The sequence below is a fragment of the Macadamia integrifolia genome, unplaced genomic scaffold, assembly GCF_013358625.1.
Source record: "Macadamia integrifolia cultivar HAES 741 unplaced genomic scaffold, SCU_Mint_v3 scaffold3116, whole genome shotgun sequence".
Classification (NCBI taxonomy): domain Eukaryota; kingdom Viridiplantae; phylum Streptophyta; class Magnoliopsida; order Proteales; family Proteaceae; genus Macadamia; species Macadamia integrifolia.
In genome coordinates, this window is record NW_024869217.1 from 1 (window position 1) to 4,895 (window position 4,895).

Sequence of the window (4,895 nt, forward strand, 5' to 3'; positions counted from 1 at the left end):
CTGGTCAAGTAGGGAAGCTCATATTATAATGCATCCCTTGGGCTAAGTAAAAAAACCTACTTGTGAGTCTCTCTCTAGCTTTATCCCCTTTCTTTTACTTTATTTTTATTTCAGTATTTTTTTCCTTTATTATTTTTTTAATTGCATGGGTTGTTTACTTTCAGTTATTTATTTATTAAATTTTAATTGTGTGGCTTGCGTCTTTAAATTCTTAGATGATGAATGGTTAGGACGTTATTTTAGATAAATATGTTTAGGACGGTAATTAGAATTAGATCACAACCATTAATCAGTTCACTTTCGTATTATTAAAAGAAAAAAAAATAAAGTGGTTGCTCTCCCTGTGTTCGATCCGTAGCTACATTGATCTATACGCTTGCGGTTACATTTTTCGCTTTCTTTTGGTAAATCAGAGTGCTTTGTTTGCTTTGTTTTGTTTTTCCTTTTCTTTTATTGAATTCCTGAGAAGAACAACTTGCAATAATAGTTATATCGGTGGTGGTCACCATGCCTCACAGTATGATAAAGATAGGTTTTGCCCTGTAGCAGTACCTTAGGAATTGACCTGAGCAACCCCAGATCCCTGCCGACAAGCTCCCAAAAAGCCAATAAAAAAATCAAAAAAATCAAAAAAAAAAATCAAAAGGTTTTGCTATCCATTCTTTTGTGCTTGTCTTACTCTAGTTGTGGGTAGTTTTCTGTTGCATGAGTGTTAGGTGGGTACGTAATACTAAGAATCGGTTAGAGAGAAGAGATCTAACAAGTAGTGAGCCTATACGTTTTCTCTCTTTAAAACCTTTCAATATAGGAGACCAACATCAAAACCCTTCACCTAAATCTCTAAAAGATAGGTTCTACCCTGCTAGAACAGCCCAACCTTCCTATATAGTTCTACCACAAGCCCAAGGTAATAATTTTGAGCTCAAATATCAATGCATCACTATGTTGCCCCACTTCTATGGGTTGACCTCTGAGGATGCATACCTATTTCTAAGGGAATTTGAAGAGGTATGTGTTCTAATTAAGATCCAATAGCTTTCTGATGATGTTGTTAAGCTTAGGTTTATCACTTTTGCATTAAAAGACTAAGCTAAGAAGTGGTTGTATGGGTTATCCGTTAATTCCATAACTTCATAGGAACAGTTCACAGTTATCTTCCTTAAGAAGTTTTTCCCAACTCACAAGACCAATAAGCTTAGAAGTGATATCCTTCAGTCTAGGCAAAAGCCTAGTGAGTCCTTTTCCAAACTTATGGAGAGATTCAAGGATCTACTCCAAGAATTCCCTCACCATGGCCTAGACTTATGGCATTTATGTCAAATAATTTATGAGGGTATTGATTACCCAACTAAACAAATGATAGAGTCTATGTGCCCTAAGGGATTCACATCATTTACAGATGAAGGAAAGGCATAGGAATTCTTACTTAATTTAGCTGACAAAACCTGTGAGTGGGAATCGACCCAAGAGAGTGAAAGAACTATAGGAGAAAAAAGATATTTTGTGGATGGGATGGTAGCCAAGGAAGCCCATTTGGATAGCCTAATCAAGAGAATTGAGGCTATTGTTCCTAGAGAGCCATCATCAGTCAATTTGGTTAAGATTTGTGTTTGGTGTCAGTCCCCTGGACATGTCATAGAATAATGCCCCAACACCTCTGGGGGCACTTCTAATGATAGTGTTAATGCCTTATACCAGAATAATCCATATAGTAACACCTACAATCCAGGATAGAGAAATCACCCAAATTTCTTTTGGAATCAAGGCAACCAAGCAGGGCCTTCCAATTTCTATAATCAAGGTCAACCTGAACTCCAAAGGCCTCCTTTGCACAACAATATTTTTCTCAAAATACTTTTCCTAGGCCAAATGTAGGACCTCAGGCTAGTTTTTCTAAGGCCCTTCTCCTATCATCTTATCAGCAACCCCTAGGTTTACCAACACTGGAGAGGCAAGTAGAATAAGTGACTTAAAAAAAAATATGGCCCTCCTCATGACAAGCCATCAAAATTTTACGAGAGAACTCACCCAAGTTATCTCAATTATGTGTGAAAGGGAGAAATGAGCTTTACCTAGTCAACCAAAGCCTAACCCTAGGCATCATCAGCCTGTTAGTTCACAAACACCAACTAATGCATGACTGAATATAGTACAATGTCAGACCCAACAAGGACCTTCTAACCAATGTAATGTTGTTTATGCCCTTAGGAGTGGTAAAGAGTACCAACAGAGCGTTCCTAAATCTTTCCCATCTACTACTCCTATTAACTCTCCTTCAGTTGAGGACACAAGTGTGCCTCTTATTCCAGGTTCGTCTGATGAACCTAAAGATTCTTTTGAAACTAAAGATGATTTGGTTGAAGAAACAAAAAATGATTCTTCTGAAAAAGGGCAAATCCCTAACAATCCTTATGTTTATTCTATCCCATTTCCTAATCGCTTGGTACACAAAAAGAAGAGTGCTTCCATGGATAAAATTTTAGAAGTCTTCAAAAAGGTAGAAGTGAACATCCCTCTTTTAGATGTCATACCTCAGATCCCTGCTTATGCAAAGGTACTGAAAGATTTGTATACTCACAAATATATCACTAGTGTGCCTAAAAAGGCGTTCTTGATAAGTAACAGAGAAGTTTTCCTTCACCTCTTTAAAAAAAAAAAAGATGTCTTTGCACTCTTTTGGACAACAAAAAAATCTTTTCACATTTTTGGGTGAAGAGAAATTTCCCTTCACCCCTTTGTCCCACAAAAACACTATAAATACCCCCTTCCTTTGAAAAAGACACCCACTTGCCATTTTCTAGTCTCTTTGTGAAGAGCACTTTCTCTCTCTTAAATCCCCTCCCCCCTTTGAGGTGTTTCTAGTCTTTGGAGAGATCTTCGTCAAGATCCGAAGTGTTCTTTGGGCCTTCGAAGCACTTCAATCATATTTTTCAAAAATATATTTTTAAAAAATCCCAGTTGAACTCCTACTGAAATTCTGACCCCACTTTTCTCGAAAGTAGCTTATCCTTAGTGGAAGCTCTACAGAAGCTATGACCCGAATTTTCCCGGAAGTTGCCTATCCCTAGAGGAAGCTTTGCCAAAGTTTTGACTCGATTTTTTTTCCAAAAGTAGCTGACCCTAGCGGAAGCTCTTTCGGAATATCAACCCAACCTTTCCCGGGAGTAGTCCATCCCCAGCAGAAGCTCTATTTGAATCAACAACCCAAAAATAACCAACCCTAAGTAGGACCTCTGTCCGCAAATTACCATAGTCAGCATCTCTCAAAACAGGAAGTTGGAGGTCAAGACCATCTTTCCCTGAGTCGGGAGAATCTACGAAAAAGTCCAAGCCAACTAGGAGCGCACCCCTCTTAACCCAAAACAGGGTTCAAATCCAATTACAATCTCTCTCCTCATTTAGTGCAATATAGATATTTAATTAATTTCATTTTAGTGTACATAAATAGTTAATTTTATTTAATGTACATATGTTTGATAATTTACCCATGCATACAGAATAGAAATAATTGTGAAAAATATTTGTTCTTAAGCATCTAGTAGGAAGACTGGTTGAACTGGGTAGATTGGGTCTCTAATACCTTCCCAATTCTATAACCTGACTCTTTCCCCGAATCTCTAGACCAGATCGACTTTCGAGCCATTTTCTCTGGAATTGGGCCCACCCCGGGTTTTAGGATCATAATCCTAGGTGATGACTCCAACTTTTTTTCTTTTATATGATCCAAATCCCCGGTATTTGACCATCATCAAGCCTCATCTTTATGATGAACAAGACATACCTGTGAAATAGGCCTCCTTGTATTTTCTAGCGGCGATACGGTGGTGTGGGGCCCGCAGAAGCACACACAACCAATACTTTTCTTATCCTCTCAGATGAAGAGAGAGGAGATAGGGCCCGAGTGGAAACCTTCCCCTGATAGGGAGAGAGTAATCGATTCGGCCGCTACCCTCACAGTGGCGACTCTATTGGGGAATTGTCAAGCTTTGATACAAGATGCTACCTCTAAATGCAAAAACATTTTCCACCACGTCTGTTTGAAAATATATCTGACTAACCCTATGTTTGTAATTGTATTAGCTAACCACATCATACATCATGCTCGAAGTGAAATCATTTGGCGAGAAACTCCCTGTCATGCCCGCACCCTCGGGGAGGTCAATGCATTCCATGGAGAGTACTCTAAGAGAAAACGGTAGCCACTTCCTATACAAGGGTGTGGGGTATTGTTAAATGGCGAGGATGTTTGTAATTGTGCTAGCACCCTCAGGGAGGTCTATGCACTTTATCCTCGTATCATGTAGGAAATAGATGGAGAATGCTAGGAACGCCACAAGCTGATCTGTATAATTTTTTTGTGGTCTTGAAAAGGAATTTTCCTATGATACATTATAGTCATAAAGAAATGATTTCTTAAGTGGGTTTCGGATAAAAGGTGTCCTTCCTCCTTAGAAATAAAATATGGATGATTTGGTATACGTGATTCGGGCTAATTTCTGTCAAAACCCTGTAAAATGTCGAATTATCTAAAAAACCCGAGGAAATTAGGAGAAAGGTCACCTAGTGGGGTAAGATTAAGAAAAGCATGACTTTATCAACAAAGAATGTCTTAATAGGGATATTCTGGTCAAGCCATTTGTGTGAATCTCCCACTTATGACATTGAGTGGACTAGGGGCATCAAACCCTACCTAGTCTCTATCATTAAATGGACTAACTTTGGATGGCCCATTGATTGATAATTGAGTGGATGAATAAACAAAGGGTTGGGAATACAAGAATCCTAAAATAAGCCACTTTTTTGTTCAGGCACAATTCCACACCTCAAGTTTTCCCCTGCAGTCCATTTGGACACGCCAGGGTAATCGATTAACTCGTTTAGTCTCCTCAAGATAG

General features: G+C 38.7%; 1 non-coding gene across 1 annotated transcript; it reads right to left on the reverse strand.

The window, feature by feature from the left end:
• Positions 1-1,191: 1,191 nt before the first annotated feature.
• Positions 1,192-1,298, reverse strand: LOC122067775. The gene has a single exon (XR_006136873.1). It is a non-coding gene; the product is annotated as a small nucleolar RNA R71 (small nucleolar RNA).
• Between the last annotated feature and the right edge of the window lie 3,597 nt (positions 1,299-4,895).